The sequence below is a fragment of the Castor canadensis genome, chromosome 2, assembly GCF_047511655.1.
Source record: "Castor canadensis chromosome 2, mCasCan1.hap1v2, whole genome shotgun sequence".
Classification (NCBI taxonomy): domain Eukaryota; kingdom Metazoa; phylum Chordata; class Mammalia; order Rodentia; family Castoridae; genus Castor; species Castor canadensis.
Genome location: NC_133387.1, coordinates 21,000,123 through 21,015,428, shown reverse-complemented (window position 1 = coordinate 21,015,428; position 15,306 = coordinate 21,000,123). Strand labels below are relative to the sequence as shown.

Below are 15,306 nucleotides of genomic sequence, written 5' to 3'. Positions count from 1 at the left end.
ATGGGTTCTTTGGCATAGTTTATCTTTGTTTTGTTGGAATCTGGATCTGGGTATCTGTTTTCTTCATTTCCCTCTGGTTCCTGTACTAATTTATTATTAGAGGGAAAATGGTTTCCCTCTTTTTTCCATCTTCCCATCATTGCCCTTGCTGTTGTTACTGTCCCTATACTGTGTGTAACTCAGTATTGTCTAACTTGTAATAATAACAATGGTGATATCTAATATGGAAGGGTGAGAGGAGAGGGAAAGCATAGAAGGTAATGAAAAAGGGAAAGAAACAAAAATGAACAAACAAACCAACAACAACAACAAAAAAAAAAACAGATCCAAAGAAATAAACTGGGAGTTTCAGTTAGTCCTTCAGGATCCAGTCCTAGTTCTGTCATTGTCTCATCAAAGGAAGAGGAAAAAAAAAAAAAGAGTCTGGAGACAGCTTTGTGAATGTCTATGTGAGACTGTGACTCACCTGCCACCTACTGTTAGCCATCTGCTGCTGCATGCTTTATTTATTGCAGATCTCAGTACAGAGATTTACACTCACCCATCCCTGCAGGCTTTGTTTATTTAGAGTTCTCCTGGACACATGCCCCTTTTGTTTTCTCCAGTTTAAAGCCCTACCCACCTCTTGCAATTGCAGTCTTTATTTAGAGTTCACATGGGGAGGTGCCCCTCCCCCACTCTCCGATGAAGCATGCCACACTTTCACCACTGTTGGAAGCCTTCCCCTCTCTAAGCACACTGTGGGAGGTGGTGCCATTCTTGCCTTCTCCGGCTGGCTTGTTTATTTGCAGTTTGAGTGAGGGAGTGCCCGTCCCCCCACTCCTGTGGAGCTTTCCACATGACAGGTGCTGTTAGAAGCTTTCCCTCTCCAAGGTTGCTGGGAGGGGGTGGCCACTCCCGTCTTCTCTGGCCAGCTTGTTTATTTACAGTTCGTGTGAGGGAGTGCCCCTCCACCACTAGAAAGTAACACATATGTACATGGAAGCAAAGCTAGGAATCTCCCTATATAGCTATCCGTACCTCAACTAGCAAAAACCCCTGGTCCTCCGTATTAATGTTTATACTCACTCTTCAACAAAATTAGAGATAAGGGCAAAACAGTTCCTGCTTGGAAGCGAGGGGGTGAGGGTGAGAAGGAGGGAGTAGGGGGAAGGGGGGATTAATGACCCTATCATTGTATGCACATATGAATAAAGGGGAAAAAAAACATAAAGGTGGTTTGAGAATTTTGAGATAACTTCCATTCAAACATGCCTTATAATACTTCGTAGCTCTTCTAGATAATAATTAGAACAAAAATGTGCTCACTAATTATTGATTTTCAGTCAGTCAAAGATTAATGATGTTACCTACCAATTTTTTTAAAAAAATTTTTTTTCTGTAAAAAATAAATAAAATAAAATCTAGGAAAGCTTAAGTATGAATGACTCATGTCCTAAACTTGGGAAAGTGAGCAAAAGCCTGTTTGTTTTATACTGGGAAGGCTGGAAATGTCATCATGGTTCATGAAGAATATCCCACTCCTGGCAAATGAAGAACGGGAGAGTAACTTCTTCAACATCCCAGAGTCAGTCAGTGTTAAAACCTTGTTCATAGCCCAGCTCTCCTGTTGCCTACTTACTTGATTTTTGCCTGCAGTGCATTCTATTTTGCTGGACATGGAAAGGTTACATAGAGCAGTCAAATTTATTACTAGAATGAGCTAGAATGCTGGGTTGACAACTGCCAGTTTTTTGCAAAACACAAACTACTTTTTAAAAGCCATTAGTTCTCGAATGTTATCACACTCCAGTATGAAGTTGTATCTCTACCCCTTGAACAAATTTTCCCTTGCATGCATGTATATTTGCATGCTTGCTTGCATGCTCTCTCCCCCAAACGGTTCCATATGTTCCATTTTCCTGGAAGCTAAGCTCTCTGCTCATTCTCCTCCTTAGAGGGCTCCAGGTCTCACCTCTGAGGTACATGAGTAACTGAGGCTGAAACAATTTGTAGGGAAACTTGTCAGCATAATTGATTATTATATGGTGTGAGCCACCAAAGACAGGTGAGCCTTCACAGAGTGGAACAAATGTGTATGTAGTATGCATCTCCCACTGGGTACAGCTGAACTTCCTTCTTTTGACATGTTGATTTATATATTTGTACTTCTTCCCTAATGAATCTTGCCCCACCATGGGTCATCAGAGCCTCCTGCTGAATAATCCTGCCTTGGCTAGCAAGAAGAATAGTAAAAGCTCTTCTCTGTGAATTTCTGGGGTTTTTAGTTGGCTCTAAAGGGAATGGCTGAGGACATGTAATGTTTAAAAAGACAAAATAATCATATAAAATGTTGCTACATCAAGAAAGGGGTGCCTGTGAGTACAGATGCTTTGTGACATGACACAAACTAGTCAGAGTGATACAAGAATTTCAGTAATGTAAAGAAATAAAAGCAATTCCAACCACCGTTGGTGGCAGCTTGATGTTCTGGTGTTCTTTGAAAACCTGTAAGTGTTATACTTCTTCCTGGAAAATGCTTTAAGTGTTAGACTTGCTGTAAAATAGGGAAGATAATGACTGCTCTACTTTCTCACAATCTGTTGGGATATTGACTGAGATACTTGCAAAGTACTTTCAGTTCTCAGGAATAGGAAGAAGAGTGTTAGAAATGTTATGGTAATATTGTTAGTAGGGCATGGAAAATTGTGCTAAGACACAATTTCAGAAAGAAGTTTTAAGAGAGACAGAATATTAGCCTGAGCCTGTATGGCAATCCTGTGTCCTTTTGTCTGTCCTTCCATCAGCTGTGAGTAAATTCAGAAGCCTGAGTTTCAGGAAAGTGACAACACTGCCAACTTAAACTGCCTATGGATGAACTCTTGGCTGCCAACATTGGAGTGGCCTGTGCTCCAGATGCCAGATCAAACAGAAAGTCCTATGTATCACCCAGAAGGTCCAGTCTTCATTTCTGTTCTGACTCCATCCTATCTACTTGCTGAGTTACTTCACATCTTACTTTTACTGACAAATATATCAAAAGCCTGTCTTCCTCACCCCAGACTCCCTTCACAGCTTTCTGAAAACCTGGTTTGGGTCTTACCAATTCTACCACTCTAACTTTTGTCTATAGCTGGTAGTAACCTTCATCTTCAAGCAGTCCTTATTTGTTTTGACTTTGCTGCACCAAGCACCTTGGATTACCAGTCCCATATTGTTTTTGTGTTTTTACTAGAAGCAACAAAAGCAGTGACTAGAAAATGCTTCTGGATTCAAGCTATTCAAATTCAAGTTCTGGCTGGAATTATTACCTTGTTAGTTGTATGCCTTGGACAACTCTTTACCTCTTAGTACTTCAGTTTCCTCAACTGCAAAATCAGGGTAATAATCACTTCTGCTTTATAGATGGTTAAATAACATTTAGTGTTTATAAAGCACTAAGACCTGTAAGGACACACTTCTTCAACTTCTTCTGCTTTGTTTATTGATCTCCTTGAAACTCTAAATCCCAAGAGGGCAGGAAGTGTGTGTGTGTGTGTGTGTGTGTGTGTGTGTGTGTGTGTGTGTGTGCACATGTCCTATATTCCCAGAGCAGAGCACAGTGATGGTGCCTGGCACATTAACATTGAATGGCTTAGCAGATGAAACATAGATCAGTGGATCATTTTAACATTCACATTTAAATTATAACAAATTTTATTTGTAGTTATGTCCAAAATAAAAGGAAGGAAATAGTGGTTGTTGGATATTTTACTTTGGTAAATCAAGACCATTTGGGGTTAGTTCTCTCTAAGCTCATCTGTATTTGTTCCCTTTTGTGCCCTTTTTACTTTTATTCTACTTCTTGGTTTTAATTTTTTTCTTTTAAGAAGAGCTTGTTTTGGTTGTGTTAAAGAAAAGAATGAAAAGATTTTTTTTAAAAAAATCTGATACCTAGAGCATAAAATAATATTGGGCCCTTTGAATAGAATGAGAATGTTTTAAAGTATACAACAACCTCTTTCCTTGTTACAGGATTTTGTGAGTGGTTGGTTTATTGTTTAAAGGTTGGATGCCCTTGCACTATCCCTCTTCCTTGAAATTCTTCTTTCTTACCTTTTTGTTTTGTTTTGAGTGAGAAATGCTGATGCAGTACATATTTTATTTTAATGAAGAATTTTGCTTCCAAATATGAAATATCTAAGAAAGTATATAAAGACTGTAAACCAACAACAGAGGCCAAGGTTAATCTTTTTTATTTCCTAAGAAATAAAACATTTGAGGACAATTTAGAAGCCCTCAAATTGCCACTTAAGGAAAAAATTAAGATATCTTACAGTGAGTTTTATGTCTACTTAACCAAGAAATCAAGTCTAACTTACAGCCAGCCACTAATATACTACTCACCTGGATGCTATTCAACAAAAGAAAAAATATGTCAATATACAAGGATAATGAAATGTTTTTTATTTTATATTGTCTAAAAAACAAATACTAAAATGTAACTTGGAATTTTACTTCTCTAGCTTGGCTTCTCACTTGTATCAATAAAGGTTGAAATCATGTGACATGTTTTGATTGTTCCAAATATCATGGTCTATTGTTCATGTACTTTCTAGACTGTGTCTACACTCTATGTACTTCTTACGCTTTGCCTTCTATTCCTGCTGACTAGTGTAATGTCTCTACCTCCCCCCAAGTAGGTAACCTAAACCCAGAAGGAGAAAGCTAGAGTACCTACTTCTCAATGTATACCTTTTGTTAAGTTATCTCAGAAACAGCAAGAGATGATCAGCTTTTTCCATCACACTCAGAATAGCAAATAAAGCAGATTTATGTGATGTCTGTGTGGCTTTGTTCTTCCATATGGAACAAGTGTACTTGCAAACAGCTCAGTAAGTGCGAAAAGACCCTCAAAAATAGGAATACTATCTCTAATATAAAATATTTTTAATTCATGTCCAATTAGTCCCAAAGTATACCATTCATCCCAGCTAGAAGCCTCAAGAGAAGTAATGAATGGAAGGGCCATTTTCTCCAACTCTAGAACCACTGCATAATCAATGACACACTCTCCTCCAAATATTAAGTCCTATATACTGGAAAAATAATCTTATGATTATTGAATGTAAACAGAACACATTCAACTAAAAGGAGAAGTAGCTGGGGTACAAAGAGCCCTTCCATAGGCTCCCTCCTCTTGCTTTTCCAAGAAATCAATCAGTGTCCCATGTCAACAGGAATCAATAAAGGTTCCATTCCATCAGTTCCCTTCTTTGTTCTTGTAAGTCTGTGGTCCTTGAATTCACATAACTGGGCCTGGAGTATTCCGCTCACTCTTCACAAGGAATGCCTCCAAACATTGGTGGTAGAAATCTTGAAAAGAAAGTCCAGTGTAGGAAGGATTATCTGGGTATCCTGCTGATACTTTACTAATAGCCTGAAAATCCCCCTCACATTAGGGATAGGGTTCTATAAGACATGAGTTAAAGAAACAAGTTGTAGAGATTCTCAGTCAGTGTGTAACCAGAAGAAAGTTTTTGGAGGTTTCTTCAGTATAGGATTACATGTGCTTGTTTCATACACTAAAGCCAGTTATAAAATCTCTGCTTTGCATAATCCCACAGGGAAGGACCATTGAAATGATCATAGAAACTATGAGGTATGTGTTATGCAAATTATCAAATAATTTGCTGGCTTTGTCTTCTCCTCTCAACATTTGGCTGTTAAGATTGTGGATGAGAAGGAAGAATTCTAAAGAAGAATCTCTAAATTTGTTTCATTATCCAGTCTAGCTGATCCAGCACATGTCAGAAAACACCAGTATGATGAAGGATTTCTTCTGTTACAGAAATCAAGACTGATTTCACACTGATTCCCAAAAAGGAAGCCATTGGTGACAACATGAATGAAACCATGCTAATAAATCTCTTAGAATTCAAATAATATAGCACAATATTGAGCCCATGTTGTAACTATGGCATCCATTGTGAAATAATTTTTCATATCTTTAATTTAGCTTAAGTTCAGCAAAAAAAGGAGAAAGCTTGCTGAATAAATTATTCAGTTTATTGATCTAGTTTAGTTCTCTTTAGCTTCTTCAGTGATACATCAGAGGTTTTTAAATATTCTAAGTCACTTGTTTAACTCCTCCTTTTCTTTGCAAGCAGGAGCTGAAACTACTCCGCTGTGAGTTTGAGTTCTTTGTCTGAACATGGTTATACTGGGCCTCCCTCATATTTCCATACAGCACCTTCACCATCCTCTCAGATGGAAACAGAATATTTACTCTCTCTCTCTCTCTCTCTCTCATTCTCTGTGTGTGTGTGTGTGTGTGTGTGTGTATGTGTGACTGGGGTTTGAACTCAGAGAATATTCACTTTTAATGTCAGAATAGACCTTGGAATTTTTAATCTATTTTTATGACACTGGGGTTTAAGCTCAGGGAACTAGTTGCTAGGCAGGTACTTTACTAACTGAGCCATACCAGCAGCACTTTTTGCTTTGGCTGTTTTTGAGATTCGGTCTTGCTTTTGGTTTTTGCTGAGGCCAGCCTGGACTGTAATCATCCTACTTTATGCTTCACAGTTAGCTGGGATGACAGGTAAATACAACTCACTCAGCTTTTTTTGTTGAGATGGGGTCTTGCTTACTTTTTTGCCCAAGGTGGCTTTGTACTGTGATCCTCCCAATCTTTGCCTCCCAAGTAGCTGGGATTATAGGTGTGAGCCCACACCTGGCCTTTATTAATCTTTTTCTTAGACTACAAGGTTGTATTGGTAGAAATCCACTTTTGTCATTGTGCTTCAACTGAACTTTGAAGCAGAATGTTCCTTGCTACTTTAAGGGATGATTATGATGATACTAGGATCATTGTTCAAATTGAACTGAATACTTTTTCTTGTATTTCTGCTGATTCTGGAGCTAATTTAGCTGTCTTTTCAGAGTGTTTTCTATTCTGAAAAGAAAAAAATATTTATTTCTGCCATCTGTAGTAGAGCCATTTTTCAAGGATTAATACTAGTGCCAGGACATAGTGCTGGCATCAACTTAGCATAATTGAAGGTCCCCTTGATTGTGTCACATGCTAGATGGACTCATGGTGGGAGCACGTGCAAGAGAGAGCTCACAGGGTGAGACAGAGAGCTTTCTTTTTTGTTCTTTTCCTTCCTTTTCCTTTTTTGTCTTTGTCCCTGTTCCTTTTTCTCTCTTGGATCCTCTTTACTTCCTGCCATCACTGTCCAGTGTCCAAGATATTCTAGTTTTCTGCTTAGGCCTTGGTCACCAACTTGTTGTGAGCTCTCCCTTATCAATGTGTCTACTAGTTCATCTTCATCTAACAAGATTTGCCCCAGGAAGGGACATACTATAGGCTGATAAACAGAGCATCAACCTGGGACTCAAAAGGCCTAAATTCATATTTTTTTCTTTTCAAATCTCATGTCTTTCTCTCTTTTCTTTTCCTTGATTTTTTAAAAATATTTTTCTATTTACCTCTGATTTTCACCAGTTTGGTTATAATATGCCTTGCTATTGTTTTGGTCATCTTCTGTTGGAAGTTCACTGACCTGGGATCTGTGGGTATGTTGTTTTCATTAAAGCTGGACGGTTTTCAGCTATTATATCTCCTTATATTTTCTTTGCTACTTTAGGAACTCCAGTTGCATGTATGTTAGGTAGTTTCATTTTATCCCACAGCTGACTGTCTCTCTCTTCTGTTTTTTCATCCTTTTTTCCCCTGTTTTATCTTGAGTAGTTACTATTGCTATGTTTTCCATTTCTCTTGTCATGTTCATGTTTTCTTTGTATTTCTGAACATAGAATCACATTTATAATAGCTTTAACCTTCCATCTACTAATTTGTTACTTGTGTCATTTCTGGATCTGTTCTTCTTAACTCATTTTCCTCTTTCTTATGTATTTTCCCAGATCTTCCCATGCTACATAATTTTGCTTGGATGCAGGACATGTGCACTATGCTATCTGTTCCTTTCAGGTAATTCTCTTCTTTGCTTCACTAGTCCTCCAGATCTGTATTCACTCAAAGATTTGAGGGGACCCTTCTGAAGATCTACAGAGATTATATCTCTCTGTCTCCCGCCCCCCATCTATCCCTTTTCCTCTCTATTTACAGAGCTCTCTCTTCTCCAATATTTTGTCCCACAAACTGTAGGTGCCTGAGTCTTCTAAAACCTCAAATTCTGTCTCTTTGACTAGCAAGACTTCAAGACTCTTTTTAGGCCCTCCTCACTGCCACCATAAGAGCTGGTTTCCTGACATTACTGGTGCTGAGATTGGTCCCCGGATGACATTTATGACCATGCATTCCCTCTTCCATTGAGTCATTTTCTTTGTGGGACCAGAAAGTAATCTGTGGTGTAACTTAAACATGACAGTTTATTTCCTTTTGTAGTCTCGTTTTTTTGTTTTAGTACTAATGAATAACTTTTTACTTGAATTTGTTGCTTTATTAAAGGACACAAAATTATTTCTACTTAGATCATTTCTTCTACATTTCTTAGTTGGAATTCTTCATTAAAGTAGAATTTTCTCCATTTAGTAAGGCTGAAATATAGTTCCTACTGGAAAGATAGAACAAATGCTCGATTCTTTCCCTTTACTGATTTTTACTGGTTTTCAAAGGAGAATTTGATTTAATAGTCACCTCAAATTGTGACAAATGAGTTTTTTCTGGGCTTCTTTCTTCATTGGTTTTTCAATAAACATAATAAATTCAATAATTTTTTTTCTTTCTGATATTTTAATCCTCATCTTTGGCCAGAGGAAACTCAGAGGATTTGACTTTGGCTTTTGAAATATCATAAACCAACTTTGTTTTTTGCCCTTCCCCTCATTATTTATATTTGTTATGATTCTCTTTTTTTCTGTTTTCTAACTAGAGAATTGGACTGGATAATAAGGATTGCATTCAGCTCTAGAATTTGGATTCTAAGCTCCTCCACAGCCTCATGTAATGCCCTCCTCTTTCTCCTCTTTCGGGTGTAGAAGACCCTCAACCTGCCCAGCATTCACGCCTTCCCTGAGCTGGTTCGCCCTATCTGGTCAACACTTCTCCCCAGATTCTTCAATAAGAAACTCTTCCTCCAGCCACAGAACAAAAGCTCATCCCTTGTTCCTAGCCTTTGCCTATACCTTTTCTCTTACCCAAAATACTTTGCCTCTACCTCTATAAATAACCAAATCTCACTCATCTTCTAGATCCCAGTCCAAGTTCCCCCATATTTTTACTCCTGTTCCCTGCATTGTGCTTTTGTACATATTTCCATCTCTCTAGGAATATCACTTGTTTCCTTTTCAAATTGATATTACTGCAAGTAAGTTAGCATCAATTCCAGAAAATAAACCAACACTTTTTTTTAACCAAAAATGTGTCTAGGTATGAAAGAAGTACTGTAGCTGCTAATGTGGTTGTTATTATACACATATCTTTCCTACCATATAACCCTTTGTATTTTGTTGAATAGCAACCTTAAAGTTGTTTTGAAGGGTGTGTGTGTGTGTGTGTGTGTGTGTGTGTGTGTGTGTATGTGAAAGTGCTAATGCTCACCTATTCATTAATTTCTTTACAGTCTCTATGTTCCTTTACATATTGAGAGGGAATTGGTAACTTGTCATGGAGTTCCATTGATTTGAAGTATTTAAGTCAACAAATATTTCATTATACCTAGTATTAGCTAGGGAAGGAAAGTTGCCCCCTCAGATCTCACAAACTAATTAAGCACAACAGGTATAGATGCCTTTCCCTTTTCCTGATATTTTGTTTTGTTTTGAATATGAAATCACAAACCCCAAATAAATCTCATAAAGAGCCAGCTGTAGGTCTGGCATGGTGGCTCCTGCCTATAATCCCAGCTACTCAGGAGGCAGAAATGGGGAGGATCAAGATTGTAGGCCAGCCTGGGGGAAAAGCTTGGGCTTCTATCTGGGAAAAAACCTAAAACAAAAAGAGCTGGAGGTGTGGTTCAAGTGGCAGACCCTATCTGTACTTATAAGATAATGTTAGGCAAAGGTTAGGCAAAGATTTTTATTCAACCATAAATGATCTCTACCCAAAATGTTTAAAAATATACTATTGATAATTTATATCATATATACTTTCTAAGTTTTTAATGGATAGATACACTTTATAATCACTTATGTGAATTTTAAAGGGACATTTTTTCTGATTGTCCATACTTTGATTTCATATTTTCTTTGTTTTAGCCTACTTATAAATTCTTCCTAACTCTTTTTTAGCCTGATGAAAGAGCTTCAAATGTTTTTCCATCTCTATGAAATAAGTATATTCATCTTTTCTGAACAGTGGAGCTTTCTGAAATTATCTTCCTATTCTTGGAGTGGGCCATCTAGTGATTAGTGACATCAAATTGAATTTGTTATAATTTCTTCTTGGAAAAGGGAGGTATTCAAAGTGTGTGTATGTGTGTGTGTGTGCTTATGTATACACTCAAAAATGATTTGGCTTCTGACTGCCTCTCTCAGCCTACCCTCCTGATCACACACACACACACACACACACACACACACACACACACACACACACACACACACACACACACACACACACACACACACACACACACACACACACCCTTTCTCCCCATCACAGAAAATCACTTGAAATTCCCTGGATCCCATGCAATTTCATGTTCATGCTGTTCCATTGACCTGAAGTATTTTTCTTCCATCCTTTTTCAGCCTGCAAACCACTATCTTTATTTTAGGACTTTATTCAGTTGTAAGTTCCTCTTTCTTACCATTCTCCAGCCTTCCACTCCAGTCCCATTAGCTCTTTTTCTGTGCTTCTACTGTATCATAGCACTGATGATATTTTTATTGTCTTTATTTGGAAACTTATTTGCCTCTTCATCTAAGACTGTTAGAGGATTGGAATCTTGTCTTATCTGGCTTTGTATCCCCTACAGTTAGGCTAATATTTGGCACAGAGAAGATTTGTATTTAATAAGTAATTATGTATTTAACTAATTAGTTAAATTCCTTTTGATCCTTCCAGAACAGCTCTCATCTACTGGTCAGTAGTACTATTACCAACAATACATCTTTACTTCTTATAAATTTAAGTAAAAATCACTATAATAGAATATGTAAATACATTCATATGGTGTTCTTAGAAGTTCCTGGCGGGGTGCCTATTTGTTTGTACAGTAGTTGGACATAAATAGTTTAAAACTGAGTTTTAACATGTACTCATGTAGCCACCAAGCAGACACCCTTCCCAGTCAATACCTTCCCCCTCCTCTGGTAAAAATAATTAGTATTCTGGCTTCTCTTGCCATATGCTACTTTTGCCTGATCTTGAATCAAACAGTATATACTCTTTTGTTATTAACTATTTCCATTCAACATCATGTCTGTGATGTTCATCCATATAAATTCTTACGATCACTAATGTGTTATTTTGCATTGTTCTGTAGTATCTCATTGAACGAATGTCAAATTTTCATTTTCCATTCTTCTGTTGATGGACATTTGAGCTGTTTCTGATTTTTAACTTGTATATAAGGTGGTTTTGTTTAGGAACCAAACTCCATAGCATAGCTTCAATGACCTGCTTTTTTGTCCATTCTCTTTCTTCCTCTGATAGGTGGTGAATTGATCTTTGCCTCTTATGTGCCAGGTCCTATGTAAATGTTTTCAGGAACTTACAGACCAGTGGGAAGCAATTAAAATTATCCAAAATGTTATAACAATGAAATAAAAGATGTTTTAGGTGGCTTTTTTTTTTACAGGAAGACCTATTCTGGCATGAGGTTAGGAAGAATCTTCTTGAGGAAAGCACATTCTATCTGAAATTTAGAAAATGAGAAAAAGTAATCCAGGAAAAGAGAATAAGGAACAGAGCACTGCAGGCAGAGCAAGGCCTTGCAATGATAGCAAAGAATTGAAGAGTCCCACATAACTGAATCCTAGAGAGGTAAGAGGCAATGGTAGGAGACAAGGCTGGAGAGGTAAACAGAAGCCATGACATGAAGGGCCTATGGGTTATCTGAAGAATTTGGAGCATAGCCCACTAAGGAATTTTAAGCAGTTGAGAGGTATGATCATGTCTAACTTTAATTGTTCCTTCTGATGTTAACTTTCAAATTGTAAAGTACACAAATCTTAAGTGCAAAAATTTAAACATACATTTTTACTCATGCAACAGCCACTCGGAGGATATTTCCACTGCTAGAAGGTTCTCTCTTTCCTCATCAGGACCCACCCCCAATATGGGAAGCCGTTAATCTGGCTTCTCTCACCAGAGTTTACTTTTGCTTGGTTTTGTTGGCATTGCTTGTTGTTGTAATTTGTTTGCTTGCTTGCTTTTTCATTGCTCTGCACTATTCCATTGTATGAATATATCACAGTTAATTTGCTCACATCCATTGATAGAATAATAATTGCTTTTTTCCCAACTGCTAAGAATATTTGTGTTCTTGAGTGCTCATGTCCATCAGAACACATTTCAGTGACAGTTATAATGGTTTAGAAGATTGCAAGATTGCTCTGCCTACAGCATGGAGGATGATTTGGATGAGGTAGAGGTAGCAGTGCTTCAGGCAGAAACACCTGGATGCATAGCCTTTTGCCATCTCACTTAGGAAAGGAACAGACCCATTCATTCAGAACAGTATAAACATCTTCTAAATCAAAACATAGACTGAAAAATAGAAAGCAGATTTTCTTTTGGCTCTTGCCATCATTGCTTTTGTGGTTGTTATCATTATTTATCGCCAACCACTACTTAGAGCTGAAGGTAACTGGAGAACAGTATGGCATAACAAGTTTTCTTGACTTGTAATTGAATATGCCCCAGTAAACAGAACAATTATTGTCATCATGAAACATTTGTGAAGCCCCTTTGTTCCACAATTTTCTGCATGTGTTTGTGTGTCATGCTAGTGGTGGGGAGGGGGTGTCTGAAATAATGGGATTTCTCTGACCATGTTTTTTTCCTAATTCTTCCTAAAGGAGTTTGTCAAAATCCTAGGTTTTTTGCAGCATCTCTGAGTCATGCCTGCACAAGAACTAAATACAGAGATTGTATTCTCCAAATTAAAGTGGTTTTGTTTTTGCTTTTAAATTGTGAATTCATTTATATGTCTTATACTTTAAAATTAGTGGACTTAGTTATATATGTAATGGATTGCCATTCTAGAAAATAATACAATGACTATTGTATCAAAATTAGCTTTTTTGCAGAAATACCTAAAACCTTTAGTCATAATAAATGTTTGCTCCTTAGAATCTTAGGAATTAAGATATAATTTAGGATCAAGGAAGCTGTGATCTGATTCTTCCTTACCAAGTAAGGTTTTTGACCCACTATTGACCATTATAATTGTATGTGACATCTGACTTTCCATTGTGTTCCAAATATGCTGCGTATTAACTCATTTAACAAGCATTTATAGAGAACCTGTGGCTTGACAAATAGCTAGGTGTTGGGGGTATGAAGGTGGTTTACAGTTTAGTGGAAGAGACAGCCAAGTAAACTAGTGGTTAATATGCCCCATTAAGAACTAAAGCTGCAATTATTTAGCCAGGGAATTCTAGTAGCAGGGAAGATGGGCATTTAAATTAGAACTGCTATCCCCAGTTTTGACTCTTCAAAGATGAGAGGCATGAGGTAGGCAGAGCATTGCAGACACAGAGATCAGGAATCATAAAGACACAGAGGCAGGGCATGAGCAAGGAATGACTATTAACTTAGTATGGTTGGAACAAGTGTTACACATGGACAGAGGCCAGAGAGATAGGCAGGCCCAGAGCTTGCCAGGCTTGCTGTGTAGGAAAGGGTATGGAGAGAGAAGGAAGAACCACGGATTTCCCTCTGTTCCTGCCACTGCTATTTTTGTGTTTCAAACATGACATTGGGCTTTAGTGTCAACAACATTATAACCAAAGAACTGGGGAGAGTCATTCCCAAACCATGTTCTAGAAACACTGATTCAGTAGATGTAAAAAGATGAGCTATGGAAAATGTTTTATTTTTTCCCATTTTTATTAGGATATATTCATACTACAGGGGGGATTCATTGTGACAATTCAGACTAGGCTTACATTGTACACTGGTTAAATCACCCCACCATCTCACACACACACACACACTGAAAGCCCCTCCCTTCCCCACTTAAAGCAATTGCAAGAGGTTTCATTGTTCTATTTCATATATGTACATGAAATACATCAATCACATTCCCTCACCGTCATCTCTCCATTCAGACTCCCCCGTCATAAATGTTTTATTTTTATTTCGATAGGGAAAAGCTGAATACTGTATTTTTCCTTTTAAGGTTCACAATGTCATTAGTATATTAAAGGTTTTCAAAGCCTTCCAGTAAGAAACCACTTTAGCTTTCTTTAACTCACAATTTTCCAAATTATTTGAGCTTGGATTCAGTTTTCTATAATATTAATATTAGTATCATACTGTGGAGCCCTATTTTTGCAAACAATGGACCAGGTCTCAAAGGTCCAGTCATCTACATTATTAGTTTTTGTTGGTGTCATTCTTTGTTTGTTTGTTTTTGCAGTACAGAGGATCAAACCTGGGCCTTGTATATGACAGCCAAGTGCTCTACTACTGAGCTACACCCCCAGTGCTTCATTAAATTTTTTTTAAGTACAGAACCAAAGAGCTGGCACTTATATATACCTACTTCTTACTTTAGATTGCTATTGTATCCTTGTAAAAAAAGCTTTCATTGTTTACTTTTCATAGCAATGTTTTTTATTTATTGAATTAGCTGTCCTAGGATATTTTTGCCCTCACTTTTTATGTCATGCCCAGAGTTTATTTCCTGCTAATAAATTTCAAGACATGTAAATTGAGTTGTTTTTAAACAAATATCAATCATTTTTAATGTGCTTAGTAGAAATTATGATGAATAAAATCAGGATTTTACATACTATGTAAGTATGACATCTTTATATTCAGCATTGACAAACTTGTGATGCTAAAGAGATCAAAGTAATAAAAACAGGAATGACCTTGTTAGAAATTTCATGTTTTCAACATTTATCTGTCAGAACCACTGATTTGGAAATTGTTACAAATCCTTGAAAAATGGGAAGGGTTTTTTTCTGTAAAAATTCCCATCATTTTGCAAACTGCAGTGTCATTTTCCTTGAAGAGAATGTAGTGATTGATTATCCCGAGTGCTACTGTGACAAGGTAAACCAACCAAATAGCTGGAAAATTGTACGTAATCATACAGCATCACATAGGTGCTGTGCTGAGCACAACCGTTAAAATTGCCATTCTAATCATTCCCTGATGGTACTTCCTGTTCAACCAGAAACCTAAACCTCTGGAGCACATGC

General features: G+C 37.4%; 1 protein-coding gene and 1 pseudogene across 2 annotated transcripts in view; one reads left to right on the top strand and one right to left on the bottom strand.

Annotated features, from left to right (window-relative positions):
• Exoc4 (exocyst complex component 4) overlaps positions 1-15,306 on the top strand; it is an 826,621-nt gene that overhangs the window by 623,811 nt on the left and 187,504 nt on the right. The window lies entirely within an intron of this gene.
• Positions 5,102-7,504, bottom strand: LOC109690149 (origin recognition complex subunit 2 pseudogene; annotated as a pseudogene).